Here is a 20110-nt window from a genome sequence, read left to right as displayed (position 1 = left end):
AAGATCTGTAACGGGGCTTCCCTGTGGTGCAGTGGTTGAGAATCCGCCTGCCAATGCAGGGGACATGGGTTCGAGGCCTGGTCTGGGAAGATCCCACATGCCGCGGAGCAACTGGTCCTGTGAGCCACAACTACTGAGCCTGCACGTCCGGAGCCTGTGCTCCGCAACAAGAGAGGCCACGATAGTGAGAGGCCCGCGCACCGTGATGAAGAGTGGCGCCCGCTCTCCGCAACTAGAGAAAGCCCTCGCACAGAAACGAAGACCCAACACAGCCAAAAATAAATAAATTTATAAAAAAAAAAGATCTGTAACGAAATCTGGAACTTAGTAGGTTTGTTGTTAGCACTGGTATTGGAGTACTGAAATAATTTTATTTGCATTGTAGGACAGAGCAAGAAAAAAAATGTGTAGAGACACTTGGGAACTCGAAATATGCAGTGAAGAAAGATAAGAAAGAACCCTGAAATTGGAGGACACCATTATGAACTCTGTGTCTAGCACACCTAGAAATTAGGTCTTAGTTTCTAAATACCATTCGTCAAAAAACAACAAGGCTCCTTGGGCAGATGGTCAGGTCTAGGTTTGGAGCAGAGAAAGCATAAGATAACCCCAGAATATATAGTACCAGAAATCAAGGGAGTGCTCAAAGACTAAAAATTACATGTCTGAAGGACACAGAAGATGTCTTGAAGGGACTGCTAATGGCCACAGTTGAGACAATTTGAGCATCCCAAAGAATAACGTATAACACATTAATATAATAATATAACATTGAATTTTTAAAAATCCTTATGTCCAGAGTGATACTAAAAAAAAGCAAGGCAGGAAGAGGGAGGAAAGTTATGTAGAAGGGATGATAAAAGTACAAATTTACCATTTTGCAACCATCCATGCAGTAATTGAATCAGGTGAAGCTCATCAATGGTGGATGTTAACTAGACTTATTGTGAGGATCATTTCGGTATATATACATACATCAAATCATTGTTGTGTACCTCAGAAACTAATATAATGTTGCATGTCAGTTATATCTCAATTTTTAAAATAGACAAAAAAAGATCACCAATGGTAAACTGTTATTGGAGAGCAGAGTATCCATACAACTCAAAATATTACATCACAGATTGCTTATTAATTACAAAGGGAAAAAGATATCTTTACAATGAAGAAATTCAGCAAATGCCTCTTAACCAAATGATTAAACTTATCATCCCCAATGGGACAAATGACATTAGGTATATCTACCATGCCATAGTGGGAAGTGTATATCACCTATGTAGGATACATGCCAAAAATATCCAACCTGTATACAAACTTGAGGAACCAGTCAGACAAATCCGGATTGTTGAATATCCTTCAAGATACTGGCATGGATTGTTGAAAAAGGTCAATGCCATAAAAATTTTTAAAGACTTGGGGGAGGGGGACTCTTTCAGATTATAGGAGATGAAAACTAAATGCAGTGCATAAGGCTTGATTTGAAACCCTAGATTTCCTAGATTGAAAAAAAAAATAGCAAGAAAAAGACATTATTAGGTCAATTAAGGAAATTTGAATATGGGCTATATACTAGATAATATTATTGTGTCAGGGTTAATTTTATTGGTGTGATCACAACATGGAAAGATATTAGGTTGGCCAGAAAGTTTGTTCAGGTTTTTCTTTAACATGGAAAATCCACACGAACTTTTTGGCCAACCCATAGAATAATCACCTAATTTCTCTGATAACTGCTGAAGTACTTAGGATTGGATTGTCATGATTTGTATCTGTAACTTAAATGGGTCAGCAAATAAATAACCTCTTGCAGTTTTATAATTTTATGTTTTACATTTAGATGTATAATCCATACTGAGTTGTTTTTTAGTATACGGTGTGAGTTATGGATTGAGGTTCACATTTTTGCATGTGACTATAAAATTGTTTCAGCAGCTTTTATGGAAAGACTATCTTTCTATGCTTAATTGCCTCTGTACCTTTGTCAAAAATCAGTGGACCATATGCGTGTAGGTGTATTTCTGGCCTTTCTGTTTTGTTCCATAGACCTATTTATCTTCCTTGACACCAGTACCACGCTGTCTTGATTACTACAGCTTTGCAATATGTCTTAAAGTCAGGTAGCATAAGTTCTCCAACTTTGTTCTGCCTTTCCAAGTGTTTTAAGTATTCTAGGGCCTTGTCATTTCCCCTAACTTTTATTATATTTTTTTACTTAAGTATAGTTGATTTACAATATTATGCTGGTTTCAGGTGTACAACTTCACATAAATTTTGTAATCAGCTTATCAATTTCTACGGAAAAGCCTGTGGGTATTTTGATTGGGAAAGCATTGAATCTGTAGATGAATTTGCAGAGAAATGACATTTTTTTCCTACATTTTTTTAAATTGACGTATAGTTGATTTACAGTGTTGTGTTAATGTTGTGTAGCAAAGTGATTCAGTTATACATTCTTTTTTTAAAAAATATTATTTTCCATTATGGTTTATCACAGGATATCAAGTATAGTTCTCTGTGTTATACAGTAGGACCTTGTTGTTTGACATCTTGACTATTGAATCTTGTGACTGTGAATTCTGTGTGTTGCACTATTTATTTAGGTCTTTTAAAATTTCTCTCAGCAATATTTTGTAGTTTGCAGTATATAAATATTAAACATCGTTTGTCAGGTTTATTACTATTTTGTATTTATATTAAATGGTATTTTTGTTTGTTTTGTTTTTTTGTTTTTTAAAATTTATTTATTTATTTATTTATTTTGGGCTGTGTTGGGTCTTCGTTTCTGTGCGAGGGCCTTCTCCAGTCATGGCAAGCGGGGGCCACTCTTCATCGCGGTGCGCGGGCCTCTCACTATCGCGGCCTCTCTTGTTGCGGAGCACAGGCTCCAGACGCGCAGGCTCAGTAGTTGTGGCTCACGGGCCTAGTTGCTCCGTGGCATGTGGGATCTTCCCAGACCAGGGCTCGAACCCGTGTCCCCTGCATTGGCAGGCGGATTCTCAACCACTGCCCCACCAGGAAAGCCCCGATAGATCATGTTTTAGTCTTTTTTTTTTTTTTTTTTTTTGCCTCTATATGTCTGAAAAAGTATTTTACTTTAATTTTTAAAGGAATTTTTATGGACTACAGAATTCTAGTTTAACAGGGTTTTTTTTTCCTTTGAATACTTTAAAGATGCTCTACATTATCTAAAAATCTGTGTCATCCTTATTGCTTTTTCTCTGAATGTAACGAATCATTTTTCTCAGGATTCTTTTAACATTTTCCCTTTATCACTAGTTTTAACAATTTGATTATGTGCCTTGGTGTAGTTTTCTTCATGTTTCTTGTGTTTGAAGTCCATTGAGTTTCCTGGAACTATGGGTTTATATTTTTCATCGAAGTTAAAAATACTTTAGACATTACTTTTTCAGATATTTTATATTTCCTCCTTGCCTTCTTTCCTTTAATAACTCCAATTTCACACACAGTTGGCTTTTTGAAGTTGTCCCATGGTTTATTTTTTTCTTGTTCTTTTAAAAAAAAAAATTCTGTGCTTCATTTTAGATAGTTTCTATTGCTATCTATTGCTACTTTCCTTCCATGGTGTCTAATCTGCTGTTAATCCCATCCAGGGTATTTTTCATTTTAGACATTTTAGTTTTCATCTGTAGAAATTCAATTAAAAAAAAACCTTCCACGTCTTTATTTAATATGTTCAGTCTTTCTTTTAGTTTTTTTGAACATATGGAATACAATTATAACCGTCTTACTGTCCTTATTTATTAGTGCTATCATCTATGTCATTTTGTAGTATATTTTGATTAATTGGTTTTTCCTCTTAATTATGGATTTTATTTTTCTGATTTTTTGCATGTCCGGGCATTTTTGATTAGATGATCAACATTATGAATTTTATCTTGCGGGATGTCGGATATTTTTATATTCTTGAAAATATTGTTGTACTTTGTTCTGGGATATGGTTAAGTTATTTGGAAACAGTTGATACTTTTGGGTCTTGCTTCTAGGCTTTGTTTGGTGGGACCAGAACAATATTTAGTCTAGGGTTAATTCTTGCCCACTCCTGAGTCAAGAATCTTATTACTAACCTCAGCTTCACGAATTATGAAATTTTCCACTCTGGATGATGGGAATGGCCACTCTCCTGACCCTGTATGAACCCCTGAATAGTTTGCTCTTATTTCATAAGGCGGGTCATTTCCTAGTCTCAGGTAGTTTACTCACTGACATGGTTAATCAGTTACCTACTGAAACCTCGAAAGGGACACTCTGTAGTTCTCAGTTCTCTGTGCAATTCTCCCCTCTATAGTTCTCTGCCCTGAGAATTCTAGCCACATTGGCTTAGCTGAACTCCCAGCTCCATCTCCTCAACTCTTCTCTCTGCATCACAGACTGGAAACTGTTCAGACAGTAAGCTAGGCAATCATAGGGCTTTCTCAGAGATCACTGACCTTCATTGCTTATTTCCAATATCTTGAGAGCTATTGTTTGATTCATATATTTGTTCAAGCCATTTGTTGTTATTGTTGTTGTTGTTTTTTACACAGCAGAGTAAACCTAGTCCCTGACACTCCATCTTGGCAGAAGCAGGAGAAGTTTGTATGCATTTTAAAATTTCCCCTGAGGCAACCTCCAGCTGATTGGCTTTTCCTGAGCTGTTCAAGTTATCTCCCACATGACTATTATGGTTTTTGTTAGTTACAAAGTTGAATGTGTTATTTCTCTATTTCCCTTCTATTTTAACCTGCAATTTTATGGTATACAATGTTTCTGAGGAATGAGTATATTGTAGTATAACAATTATAACCTATACAATTTAAGGACATATGCTATGGTTGGCATATACCTTAAGCAAAAGCAGAAAATACAAAAAGATATGTTTTTATTAACATTTTCAAAACTGAAACTAACTGGTCAGATCTTTGAGGGTAGGTTTCATTTTGTGTGAGTCATTTTATTTCCTCCCCTGTAGTGCCGGGCACATAGATCTTCCAAATCATTTGTTGAATTGTTGTAATAGATTTGTTGGTAGTACAGGAATATAGTATTATTTTCACTGTTATGATTATGACTAGCTATTGTGTATGTCTACTTTACGTTAGGCTCTCTGCCAGGCACTTTATATAATATCTAATCCAGTCTTCACTATTGCTCTATGATAGAGAGATTTTTAGTCTCTCTTTATAGACAAGGAAATGGATTCAGGGGAGTGTAAATAACTTGTTCAGGATCCCACGGCTAGTAACTGACACTATTGAGATTCCAAACTCAGTTTTATCTGATTCCAAAGCCAAAACTCCTTGTATTACTTTGTATTACTTATGCTGTTTCATAACGCATAACGAAGCTTAGTGGTTCATTTCTCTGACAGGAACTCTCTTATTTTTCTTTCATTCTCTTGTGGAAGGGAATAAAAAGAAAGTCGTTTTAGGACAAGGCATTTGAGTAAGTATGCATCTTGAGTTTTCCGAATTTCTCAGGGATCAGATTTGAGTCCAGGGCGATTTCACATGGCTGTGTTAACACCTGCACACCAGGAATAGATTACGTTCATTCAAGACAATAAACTAAGAATATGCCAGACTCCCTTGTTCCCTTATAAAATAACCTTTGCAGTTTCTACCCATAGAGATGTATTTACTCTTCAAGCACACCCCAGTTCTTTCAGTCACGACAGGGAACATTGTTTCACCTAGAGACTCTTTCCGTAGCTACGCAAAGGCTTCTCTCAGGAAGGGCCTAAACTAGACAAAAAATTGAGTTCTGATCTCAAATCGTTTTCCTAATAATATCGTGGTGTGGGCTGAGCAGGCGCGTTCCCTGAGAAAGGGAGGATAAAATTATATTGCCCTCACAATGGTGCATTTTACAGTTCCCCACATGTTACTTCTCCACGACCAGGAAGCCAGATTTCATGTTACTTTGGGGTTGGGTTTGAGCCTGGGAGGGCCATGAACAGGGGCCTGTTGGTGGAGGAGGCCAAAGAACGTGAGCCCAGAGTGTCCTCACAAGGGGAAAAGGAACCTGGATTCATGGACAAGGGCCCACGGTTTATCTGAATTGCCTTCAATCTCGGTCAAGGCTTAACATCAGGTCATGGGTGCCTATCACTGTGGCAATGAGGGATTATTTTTATTAAGCATTTTGTGTTTGTCCAAGAGCTTTCGGTCATTAATCATTTAACTCTTGTTCCCCATGAGACTTTTGTGAAGTAAATGGGAAAGAAATAACACAATTCTTACTTTACAGAGAGAGAAACTGAAGCACTAGTGCCACTAGTACACACTGAAAGAGCTAAAGCCATACATTAGAATTTGGGAAAACCGGACCGGGAGTTTGATGAACTTTTGTTTCACCATAGAAGTGAGGTTTTCTGTTTTTACACAAAACGAATTTGCATATTTTTCATTTTGAAAGCAACATGATGGATACTGAGATGTGCTGAAGAAAAAAACAGGCTTCACTTCCTCACCTAATATAGTGTGAAAATTTTACTGTGTTCCTACAAAAAATTTGGAATCCAAATATGCATTTAAGTTTAAGTAGTAAAGATTGTAAGGCATTGCTAATCTTGAGTCTTCTAATAAGAAAAAATATAAGCAAACACGTCCAGCGTGGTTGCATTTAGCCAATAGCAAGTTATAAAGGGACTGCGAGAGGTTAGCAGGGGAATTTTGCTGCCTGGAATTAATCTGGTGGGCTTCCTGGAGGGGGGGGTGTTTTGAATTTCAATTAAAAAAAAAGATTTCAAAGACAGTATGCCCTTCAGCCCAGAAGCTTTGAAATATCTTTCTTGTCTCTTTTCAAGGAGCATAAACACTACCAAAAAATTGTCAAATATCACAAGAAGGAGGAATCGACTGAGGGGTCCACAAGGGCACGTTTCAGAGTAATGGAAAGGAAATGAAGAAACGTTTTCTGACAGCAAGATCTTTCAGATCTATTAACAATGAGGTAGTTCAGGGGCAGATGGTTAGGGTGGCAGGGGAGGCGTCAGTAGAGCCCATTTAAACCAGACTAGATAAAGCCCAGAATGGTGACTTCAGGAAGCAGTGTGCCCCCTGGTGGGGGTGGGGAATATGGTTAGGACTAGCATTCATTTACTTCCTTTGGCATAAGACAGACCTTGGATTCAAATCCATTTAGAAGCTGCATGACTAAAAGTCTCCGGTTCCTACTTTTTAAAATGGTACGAACAAGGACTACCTTATAAGTTGATGAGTGAAATAAGTGAAAGTATGTTTACATGGCACATGGCACCAGAGGCAAATCTGGGTTATACTGAGTCTGAAGCTTTTACAATATTGGAGGCCTTCTTTAAGAAAAAGAATACACAATTCTGGTTATCAAATTAAAGCAAATATTTATTTAGAATGAGAAAAGAAATCACACTTTAAAAAACCCCAACAAACCAATAAATACCACAAATATCACAGAATCCACAAACATTACATCATGATATTTTAACTTATTAACTACCTGAAATATCTCTATTTGCTATGTGTGTGTGTGTATGTCTGTGTATATATTCTGATGGCCTTTTCATATGACAAAAATTTTGTAATACGTTGTATAGAGAGAATGGAAACATTTCAACTTACCTCTAATATGATTCACCAAAATTTGTTTTTAACTACTGATAGTTTAGGAAAAGTTTTTTCAGCACAATTTGTTGCTTCTACTGTCCTGCAAAATTTTACGGTTTTTGTCAAATTTGGGAAAACTTCTACAAAGGTTTTTCATGAAAGTGTTGTAAGATTTAGTCTTCCTAGACTAGCTTCTGACTATACATGTCAAATCTTGTTTCTCTTCCATTATCCTCCTAATTTGGAGGCTGGTCATTACAGGAGGCATTCACACCTCAGCATGACATACCTTGGTCTCAGCTCCTTGAGTGAACAGACAATGGTAGGAGTGTTTCTGGACTCCACTCCTACAACTGGATGGCTAGGGTCAATTATACACAGAAGTGATGTGTATCACACATAATACATCCCACTCTACTCAAGCTGAATGTATCTTCAACTCAACTCCGAAGCCAACTTAACACAAAAGCAAGTGTGACAGAGGGGACGTCAGAGCAGTATTAACTAGTTGGTGTTAAATACCTTAATTTTGTAAACTTTATAAAAACATATAACCATGCCCACACACTGATAGAGCCCCTAGCAGGGCCTTGGAAGGGTCTCATGCCATTAGCTTCGTGGTCAGCTGCCCCTACATGTGATAGCAACGTGCAGAACAGTTCTGTCCCCGCTACTGGCAAGTCTTCCTCGAAGTGAGCAAGATGCTGGTGGGGATTTGGGGTAACAAATTCAGGAGACTCCCTGAAGGCAACAACTTGTCCAACCAGAGAGGTGGGATGTGTCCCCTTCAGCAGTGGAGAATCTAAATTAAATAGAGTCTTGAGGATCTGATGGTGGCACATCAGAAGGAGCTCTTTGTTTCTCTTGAATTTTGCTGTTTTTTCACCCCAACGTCAGCTGGTTACATTTGATTTCAAAGCTCCTCTTTGAAATTGCTGTGATTTACCTGAGTCTGAACTCTGCCCTCTTTCAGAAAATCCGTTCTTAGAGCCCCATGACCCCCCATGGAGCACTGTGATACGTGGAGGTGGTGGAAGCATGCTGTACCTCAGGGCCACTCCACATGGTCCCAGGCAGAGGTATTTTCAAGGCTGGTGCAAGCAGCCATTAGAAAACAGGGCCTAGTGGCGTGGTGGTCATTCCAGAAATGTAACCCCTCAGAAATGTGCTGCCCAGGCTCTCGTAAGAAGGGTAAAGCAAATAAAGTTGCTGCCTATTTGGAACATACGCTGACTCCTTCCACATCTGCAGGACATTTAGCTCCTTGCATCTGGTAATGTTTGTGCAAATATAATTCCATATTCACTAATAATTCCTGGGGCTAAAGGCCCCCCCTCGGGTAACCTTGTTAATATTCTCTCAAGGCCTGGTGTGAACGCCTCATAGCATTTTGATTAGAATTCAATCTTGTGTTTTTTTCCCTCTCTGTCTCTCTCTCTCCCTCTCTCCTCTCATGCTTTCCTGGCCCCTGGTTTCCTGGCCACCCACATCAGGAGACATTCTCCCTCCCTTCCACTCTCCATTCTCAGTTTCAAGGAATTTCCTTGTGTCAAAGGCAAAGTGTGATTGACATATTTTTCCCCTCTTAAGAGCAGTCATCTCAGTGTTTGATTTAACCATCTCCTTATGGGGCTCATACAATCATTACCTGGGTGAAAAAGAGACCTCCTGCTCACCCCCATGCTCAAGCACCAGGCTCAGGCCCATGGAGCTCAGTATTTTTATAGAGTTCTACATTGCTGCTCTCCTTCTCCTTTTGTCTACTTTTCTTTTTCTTTTTGGTAGGCACTAGCAAATGATTCCCTGGTGTGTTGTACCCTGAGCCTTAAAGAATTTTAGTTATCTAAAAACAGGTAGACCAGCTGCCTCCTGCCAGTGCCCTCTGCCTGCCAAGAAAAGCATCTGCTGTTCTTCAGACCTGAGGGAAAGAATGGATACATAACGAGTTCTCTAGTTTTGAATTCACCATCTCTAGGCAGTTTGTCCTTCTTTGGTTCTTTAGTCTTACTTGACCAGCTTATTTGTCTCTCAGGAGAAGAAAAGAGAAAACAAAAACAAAAGCAAATTGGCCATAGAAATGAAGAATTATGTTTAAACCCAAGAAGAATTTCTTGGCAGTGAAGTTCTTAATGTTGGAGTGATTCTGGAATGCAGGCGCCCTCTCTCTCTCTCAGGCTGCCTTATCCTCGAATTACTATGGAATCTAAGGGTTTCTGCCTGAAGGGGATGAACTAGATGACCTTGGAAGGTCACTTGCAGCTTTTAAATTCAGCAGCCATCCCCTTCTTTTCTGTGAAGGGCCACACTTCTCACAGTGTTGGAGCAAACTCCGTCTTAAGGGGATTTACTCATGTCTCTCCAGAGTATCCTGAATCACAGCCTGCTCTTCTCTTTAATGAATCATTATCTCCTGCTGCTGATTATGATATGCTACCTACTTGAAGTCCCAATTGCAGGCAGCTCTGTTGTCATGCAATAATTATATTCTTAAGTAACCTCATGTGTCCCAAATACCATTGTTTCAGAAGGAAATGCAGTGCTAGAAGATAGAGGCTTGGATTTGCAGTAACAAAATTAATTTTTTTCCTGCTGGAATTTCAGTAACAAAAGTAGTTTTAATAAAAACTATATGTATATAGCTATAATATTTTAATTCATTGTACAAAGCCAGCATTCAGTGACATTTCACTTTTAATCAGGAGGAATGACCTGCCTATAGTGATTACTAAAAGCGCGCTTATTAACATAGTGTGACATAAATACTTGCTTGTCATAATTATCATCCATGTTATGATAAACAAAGCACAAAGCCAATCAAGCAAAGCAGGCATATATTCTTACACTGAGAGTAACAGCAGTATATTATAAATTGTGTTTTTGATTGATGTTATACCCCACTGCTTTAGCAAAACTTGGCTATGGAGGAAATGCCAGTACTTCCCATTATATAAACACTCATAAGAATCCATGTCAGTCTGTGGTCCACCCAGACCAGTATCTGAGTCTGAAAGTAGAATTATGGGATTGTGTGTGGAAAGTAACGATCGCCCTACAAAATACTGGTCCCAAAAGGTTAGAATAGACTTCAAGACATTTCTAGCTTATCTCAAATTCCTATTTCAGGTTTCCAAGAGCAATTCACTGAAGTCAGGACCTGAAGAACTGATGTGGCCGATAGTGTATCTAAATCTTTTTTGTATCCAATTTCTGTTTTCACCTTGTATGCTCACTTGAAATAATAGGATTCATAAATTCACCACCTGCTTCGTAGGGTAGTACTTCTTCTTGTTTGTGGTGTATCTGCTTCTTTCAAACTCAAGGAGTTTCATCAAGTTCTCATATTCCAGGATTTGGTTAAAGAATCTATGGTTCCCCATTTCTATATCCTTCATGACTTGGAAAACTTTAATCAGATTTTTATTATATATTCCACTCATCTGTCCATTCCCCCCACCACCACTTTCATCTTCCCAGATGAATAAACAGGAATTTTCAAAACTTGAATTCATGGAGAATCCCTTTCTCTCCTTCTAAATATTTTAGTTGATGATGTTCAGAACCTATCTTAGTACTTAAATCATGGTGACTGGTATTCCTTATCTCAGTTAATGTTGCTGTAGGCTGGGGTTTTTTTCTTAGAAGAGTAGGTATATTCATGTCCTTTTATTCAGTTTTTCTGCACTACTGCTGCGTTTAAGATAATTAGACCAGCTTTACTGATGATCACTATTAATAAGTTTAATACTTAAGCCAGTAGTTTCTAATTTTTTGAGCAGTGGAAATTGTTTTTCAAATACAAAGTTATATGGAATGCAAAAATATGAATATCATGTAAGCGGTAGGAGTTGGGGACCTAGCTCATTTGGCTTCACTCTGGCCTCTGAGGTACTCCATGAAACAAGAGTTCCATGAAACATGCTTTGAAAATCACCAGGTTTACCAATCACCAAAGTGAGCACCAACTAGCACTCACTTAAAAAAGGTGGAACTTAGTCTAAAATGCATGCCTCCACATTTTGTTAACCAATTCCTTCTTTACAAAACATATGATTTTGAAATATGTCTTTTACTTCAAGTCACTCAAATATCCTCCAGGTCTCACCTGCTCATGGTTATAGATGAGGTCACGTATGTGGTTCAGCACAAAGCTCATTGACCAGGTAACCCTCACCTGTGGGACAGTAGGACCCCAGCTGACTTCTGAGGTGGTATACCCTCTGGTATGTCTCAGGGAGTCTCCAGGAGATGTCTAGCTTGTGTCCCCCCACCCCGCCACCGCCGTCAGTAGTAACAGCGTGGACACATTGTCTCTGAGTGTGAAGTGGCTCTGCTGCTCCAGAAAGCTCTCTGTGGCCACTGCAGCCACCACCATAGCCTCTGGGTGCTGCTCTGCCCTCTGCCCAAGAGTGGACACAGAAACTTTCTTTAACACCCCACAGAGCAGCCAAGAACAGAACTTAATACTACTTTTTTTTGTACAGCCTCAGGTATAACCAAAAGGAAGCATACACCAAAAGCATCCTTTAGCTGGCAACTATACATCCTCATGCAGTTTGCTATAGGCCACATTTCTGCCCAGCTACTGCAGAAAAACTCCATCCAATATCCATTCTCTCCTCTTCTTCCACTGTAGAAAAACAATTTCATTTGAGATGGTGATGAACCAGACTAAAAGGATATCTTTCCCAGCCTCTCTTGCAGAGAGGTATGGTGACAAGACTAAGTTCTAGCTAATGCAACAGAGGTGGAATTCTGGGAAGGCTCCTTGCTGGAGCTGATACCACTAGGAGATGCTTCCTTTTCGCCTTTCCTGATACCTGAAATTGAGTATATGAGGACAGAGTTGATAGCAGTCATTTTGGAACATGAGGTGGTCTTGAGGCTGGAAGCAAGTGCTGAGGATGGTAGAGCAGAGAGAAGGAGGTGGAGTCACCAGTGACTTGGTGAAGTCACCACAGAATCCTTGGAATAATTAGTTGTGTACTTCTTCATGTGTGTTTGGTTTTTCTGTAATCTACAGGCAACCCTAATCATGGCACAGCAGTGATGAGCCTGCTTCCTCCCTTGCTACGAGGCTGCTCAGCGGCTGACCTGGTTGCATATGGCAGAGTTCAGTTTCTCTCCATTGTTCAGGAACACGCTGCAGCACTTCTAGACTTTTCAGAGCCTCTTCCCAAGAGAACCGGAGCCCAGAGAGAACTCCTTACCCACAGTGAAGGGCCCAACTGCCAATTTTTCATCTCCTGATGCAGAAGCTGCCTGTTTCCCAGGATAATTGAGTTATAATGATTATTCCCCCAGACCCTACTTTCTGCCCACAGGGGTGTGGCCTCACCTGCTTCTGCCAGTAATAAGCACATCGGGCTCACATTTCAGCCACAGCTCAATTCCTTCATCTGATAGATGGGGAACATTTAAAATAAACATAAACCACAAGTGGTTTTAAAATATCCTCTTAGGTATTAGTTTTGGGATCCCTACCAGAGTGCTTCTTAAATTTTATTTTTGACTCATCTTATTTTTGGCTCATCCTACCCATATGTGCATTTTCTTAGATACACAGCAATGCATGAATATGAACCCAAAAATGCACACACAGACCGGTGCATGAGTATACGTGCACACATAGATGCTTGTATATACTCCCTCATCAGTATATACACCCTTAAACATACACCTGGCACATTGATACACAAGCTCAAAGGGATATGGATTGAAGTTTAGTTAATAGGAAAAGTAAGGATGGAGTAGATATAGCAGCTAAAAAGGCTAGGCAGGGAGGTGACAAAAGAGCAAATCAACCTCCACGGTACTTATTTTTAATGGCATTGCAGTAAAGTAAATTTTGTACATGCTCCAGCGATAGGCTTAGTAAGAGGCTGATTAGGAAGATGGGCTTAATGCACAGCCCAGTGCTGTTGCTAAGCTGGTCTGTGTCAACCTGGTTATCTCACTGGTCAGTTCGTGATGGCAGAATTCTCATAAGCTGTCGTGAACTCCCTGAGAGTAGCAAGGAACGGCAATCTTGTTCTCCAGCCTAATTATAGGCACCCAGCAAGATTTTGAAATGTGAATGAATGATTAATATACCTTGCACAGACCCCCCCCCCAAAGACTGACCCTCATTGAGTGTGCATAGGGAAGAGAGAAAAAGCAAGCCAAGTGCCCACTTGGATCCAGGACAGCAGCGGTTCAAGGAGATGGGTAGTGGGGAAGGGGAGCTTAGGTAGAGATAAAAGGCTTCTGCGGTGACATCTCACCCTCTGGTCTGGGAGCTGGTGTGGGCCTGTAACTCTGCAAAGGAAAAGCTTTCCTAGGATGTTATCCAAGGAACATCCATGGCTTTCCTGGAGAGGCTGCTCTGGAGATAGACAGAAAGACGGAGACACTTTGTTTTTCTTTTCATATTTTCGTCTTTCTCCTATTAACATCCTCAGCTATTCCTCTCCTTTCCTGGTGATTGAACACTTTGAATACTTGTATGCTCTTACCACGGCCTGGCCCTGCTGTCCTTTAGCCAAATTACACACATTTAGGTCTTTTCATCTTTCTTTATGAACCAGTCTCTCCAGTCTATTTAATCATTTTGGCAGTTCTTTTCTGAATTCCACCCAATTTAAAAATAAGCTAAACTCTCCACCCCTGTGGATTTAAAAGCAGGCTGTTGCAAACCCATGCAGAGTTCTAGCCTGGGTTTGGTGCATACAGAGGAAAGATAAGCCCACGTTTTAAACTCTCTGTTTCCAGTGTTCCTCAGCAGTGACAGCCTGGAAAAGGCCAGGGGAGGTAGGAAAAGGGGCAAGAAACTTTGCTGGCCACAGCGGAAGACCATGCTGATTGTGCTGGGTTTGTTTTTAAATTTTCTTATTGACTGACTGATTAGTTGGTTGATTGTTTATAGGTGATAGTCACATTTGGTTCGGAATCTAAAAGGTGTAAAAGTATATAAAATGAACGGAAAGTATTGCTCCTATTACTGTTACCTAGTCACCAACCCTGAAGAAACAACCAAAGTTATTTGTTTCTATACGTATAATTCCAGAGATATTGTATGCACGCGATCAAATATATATTTATATCTGTGTGTCCATGTATCTCTCCACCTCCATTTTTAGACAGATGGTGATATACTACACACATTGCTCTCCTCTTTGCGTTTTCTTAACAGTATATCTTGGAGATTTGGAGATTGGTCCATATTCACACATAAATAGCTCCTTAAGTACTTTTTATGGCTACATAGTATCTATACCATAAATGTGCTCTAATTTTGTAGACCACAGTTAATGAACATTTATATTATCTCTGATTTTTTATGGTTACTATCAATGAACATTTAGGGATCTTACCATTCTTTTAAATTACTGACAGTGACTCACTGAATAACTTAAAACGTTTTACACATGTGGGAGTAGATACGTAGAGTGAACTTCCCTGGTTAAAAGGTACTTGCATCAGGTTGTCTAGTTCAAAGCTGACCGATTTGTCAATTTATACACCCATCGCTAATGTATGAGAATATCCCGTTTTTCCATACCCAGATAAATACAGAATTTTTAGAACTTTGACAATCTGATGGCGGGAAAGGTAAATCATTTTTGTGTATTTCCCTTATTGCAAGTGAGGTTGGTTTCTTTTCACAAATTTAAGAGACATTTGAATTTCCTTTATAAATTAGGGAGATTAGATCCATGTGACATAAGTTGCAAATATATTTTCCTATTTGTCATTCTTTTCTATTTACATATATTAATATATTCACCTTTTATTTCATGATTTCTGGGTTTTGCTTTTGTGACATAGTTACATAAGTTTTTCCCACTTTGATATTGTTTTTAAGAAATTCTATGGTTTCTTCTGGTACTCATATAAATGACAAGTAAATCAAACTTTGTTTTCCAGATGGCTACCCGGTTGTCCCAACGTTGTTTATTGAATAGATATCTTTTTTTTTTAGAGTGAAAAATTTTAATATACATCTCTTTATAACTGAAAGAGTAAGTAGACATAAATCCAGAAAAACAGAATATTTAAACTTATGTAGAACACTTTAGCTAATTGACATATATAAAACACTATATCCCAAACTACATATACTATTATTTTCAAGGGCACATAGAAAATTTACCAATATGAATAGATATCTTTTCCTCACAGATTTGAATGTTACTTTTACAATATATAAAATCTCCATGGCATTTGTGCCTCTTTTTGATATTCCTAGTCCGTACCATTTATGTCATGCCAGTATCACATTATTTTAATTATCTGTAGCTTTAAAAAATTGTTTTATTATCTAATAGAAATAGTTCTTCTTCATTAGTCTTCTTTTTCAGAATTTTCCTGTTTTCCTTATTGGTTTTTTTATGTGAATTTTAGAATCAGGTTGTCTATTTCAAAAAAAAAAAAAATCAGAGGAGACCTTCAAGATGGCAGAGGAGTAAGACGTGCAGATCACCTTTCTCCCCACAAATACATCAGAAATATATCTATATGTGGAGCTACTCCCACAGAACACTTACTGAATGCTGGCAGAAGACCTCAGACTTCCCAAAAGCCATGTGGCTGACAGGGTCTTGGTGCTCTGGCCGGGTGTCAGGCCTGTACCTCTCAGGTGGGAGAACGGAGTTCAGGACATAGGTCCACCAGAGACCTCCCAGTTCCATGTAATATCAAACAGCGAAAGCTCTCCCAGAGATCTCCATCTCAACGCTAAGACCCACCTCCACTCAACAACCAGCAAGCTACAGTGCTGGACACCCCATGCCAAACAACTAGCAAGACAGGAACACAACCCCACCCATTAGCAGAGAGGCTTCCTAAAATCATAATAAGGTCACAGACACCCCAAAACACACCACCGGACACGGTCTTGCCCATGAGAAAAACAAGATCCAGCCTCATCCACCAGAACACAGGCACTAGTCCCCTCCATCAGGAAGCCTACACAACCCACTGAACCAACATTACCCACTGGGGGCAGACACCAAAAACAGTGGGAACTACGAACCTACAGCCTGTGAAAAGGAGACCCCAAACACAGTAAGTTAAGCAAAATGAGAAGACAGAGAAACACACAGCAGTTGAAGGAGCAAAGTAAAAACCCACCAGACCAAACAAATGAAGACGAAATAGGCAGTCTACCTGAAAAAGAATTCAGAGTAATGATAGTGAAGATGATCCAAAATCTTGGAAATAGAATGGAGAAAATACAAGAAACGTTTAACAAGGACCTAGAAGAACTAAAGAGCAAACAAGCAATGATGAATCACACAATAAATGAAATTAAAAATTCTCTAGAAGGAATCAATAGCAGAATAACTGAGGCAGAATAATAGATAAGTGACCTGGAAAATAAAATAGTGGAAATAACTACAGCAGAGCAGAATAAAGAAAGAAGAATAAAAAGAATTGAGGACAGTTTTAGAGACCTCTGGGACAACTTTAAACGCACCAACATTCGAATTATAGGGGTTCCAGAAGAAGAAGAGAAAAAGAAAGGAACTGAGAAAATATTTGAAGAGATTATAGTTAAAAACGACCTTAATATGGGAAAGGAAATAGTCAATCAAGTTCAGGAAGTGCAGAGAGTCCCATACAGGATAAATCCAAGGAGAAACACCAAGACATATTAATCAAACTATCAAAAATTAAATACAAAGAAAAAATACTAAAAGCAGCAAGGGAAAAACAACAAATAACATACAAGGGAATCTGCATAAGGTTAACAGCTGATCTTTCAGCAGAAACTCTGCAAGCCAGAAGGGAGTGGCAAGTCATATTTAAAGTGCTGAAAGGGAAAAATCTACAACCAAGATTACTATACCCAGCAAGGATCTCATTCAGATTTGATGGAGAAATTAAAACCTTTACAGACAAGCAAAAGCTAAGAGAATTCAGCACCACCAAACCAGCTTTACAACAAATGCTAAAGGAACTTCTCTAGGCAGGAAACAAGAGAAGGAAAAGACCTACAGTAACAAACCCAAAACAATTAAGAAAATGGTAATAGGAACATATATATTGATAATTACCTTAAATGTAAATGGATTAAATGCTCCCACCAAAAGACATAGACTGGCTGAATGGATACAAAAACAAGACCCATATATATGCTGTCTACAAAAGACCCACTTCAGACCTAGGGACACATACAGACTGAAAGTGAGGGGCTGGAAAAAGATATTCCTTGCAAATGGAAATCAAAAGAAAGCTGGAGTAGCAAGTCTCATATCAGACAAAATAGACTTTAAAATAAAGACTATTACAAGAGACAAAGAAGGACACTACATAATGATCAAGGTATCAATCCAAGAGGAAGATATAACAATTGTAAATATTTATGCACCCAACATAGGAGCACCTCAATACATAAGGCAAATGCTAACAGCCATAAATGGGGAAATCGACAGTAACACGATCATAGTAGGGAACTTTAACACCCCACTTTCACTAGTGGACAGATCATCCAAAATGAAAATAAATAAGGAAACACAAGCTTTAAATGATGCGTTAAACAGGATGGACTTAATTGATATTTATAGGACATTCCATCCAAAAACAACAGAATACACTGTCTTCTCAAGTGCTCACGGAACATCCTGCAGGATAGATCATATCTTGGGTCACAAATCAGCCTTGGTAAATTTAAGAAAATTGAAATCATATCAAGTATCTTTTCCGGCCACAATGCTATGAGACTAGATACCAATTACAGGAAAAACATCTGTAAAAAATACAAACACATGGAGGCTAAACAATACACTACTTAATAACCAAGAGATCACTGAAGAAATCAAAGAGGAAATCAAAAAATACCTAGAAACAAATGACAATGAAAACATGACAACCCAAAACCTATGGGATGCAGCAAAAGCAGTTCTAAGAGGGAAGTTTATAGCAATACAATCCTACCTCAGAAAACAAGAAACATCTCAAATAACCTAACCTTACACCTAAAGCAATTAGAGAAAGAAGAACAAAAAACCCCACAAAGTTAGCAGAAGGAAAGAAATCATAAAGATCAGATCAGAAATAAATGAAAAAGAAGTGAAGGAAATGATAGCAAAGATCAATAAAACTAAAAGCTGGTTCTTTGAGGAGATAAACAAAATTGATAAACCATTAGCCAGATTCATCATGAAAAAAAGGGAGAAGACTCAAATCAACAGAATTAGAAATGAAAAAGGAGAAGTAACAACTGACACTGCAGAAATACAAAGGATCATGAGAGATTACTACAAGCAACTCTATGCCAATAAAATGGACAACCTGGAAGAAATGGACAAATTCTTAGAAAAGCACAACCTTCCAAGACTGAACCAGGAAGAGATAGAAAATATAAACAAGCCATCACAAGCACTGAAATTGAGACTGTGATTAAAAATCTTCCAACAAACAAAAGCCCAGGACCAGACGGCTTCACAGGCGACTTCTATCAAACATTTAGAGAAGAGCTAACACCTATCCTTCTCAAACTCTTCCAAAATATAGCAGAGGGAGGAACACTCCCAAACTCATTCTTCAAGGCCACCATCACCCTGATACCGAAACCAGACAAAGATGTCACAAAGAAAGAGAACTTCAGGCCAATATCACTGATGAACATAGATGCAAAAATCCTCAACAAAATACTAGCAAACAAAATCTAACAGCACGTTAAAAGGATCATACACCATGATCAATTGGAGTTTATCCCAGGAATGCAAGGATTCTTCAATATACGCAAATCAATCAATGTGATAAACCATATTAACAAATTGAAGGAGAAAAACCATATGATCATCTCAATAGATGCAGAAAAAGCTTTCAACAAAATTCAACACCCATTTATGATAAAAACCCTCCAGAAAGTAGGCATAGAGGGAACCTACCTCAACATAATTAAGGCCATATGTGACAAACCCACAGCCAACATTGTTCTCAATGGTGAAGAACTGAAACCATTTCCTTTAAGATCAGGAACAAGAGAAGGTTGTCTACTCTCACCACTATTATTCAACATAGTTTTGGAAGTTTTAGCCACAGCAATCAGAGAAAAAAAAGAAATAAAATGAATCCAAATCGAAAAAGAAGAAGTAAAGCTGTCACTGTTTGCAGATGACATGATACTATACATAGAGAATCCTAAAGATGCTACAAGAAAACTATTAGAGCTAATAAATGAATTTGGTTAAGTAGCAGGATACAAAATTAATGCACAGAACTCTCTTGCATTCCTATACACTAATGATGAAAAATCTGAAAGAGAAATTAAGGAAACACTCCCATTTACCATTGCAACAAAAAGAATAAAATACCTAGGAATAAACCTACCTAAGGAGACAAAAGACCTGTATGGAGAAAATTATAAGCCACTGATGAAAGGAATTAAAGATGATGCAAACAGATGGAGAGATATACCATGTTCTTGGATTGGAAGAATCAACATTGTGAAAATGACTGTATTACCCAGAGCAATCTACAGATTCAATGCAATCCCTGTCAAACTTCCAATGGCATTTTTCACAGAACTAGAACAAAAAATT

General features: G+C 38.5%; 1 long non-coding RNA gene across 2 annotated transcripts in view; it reads left to right on the top strand.

Moving 5' to 3' along the window:
- The window catches only part of LOC309617511, a 149434-nt gene that overhangs the window by 15158 nt on the left and 114166 nt on the right, over positions 1-20110 (top strand). The window lies entirely within an intron of this gene.

This window comes from Balaenoptera borealis, assembly GCF_965194805.1.
Source record: "Balaenoptera borealis genome assembly, chromosome: 1".
NCBI lineage: Eukaryota > Metazoa > Chordata > Mammalia > Artiodactyla > Balaenopteridae > Balaenoptera > Balaenoptera borealis.
This window is presented reverse-complemented; position numbering and strand designations above follow the sequence as displayed.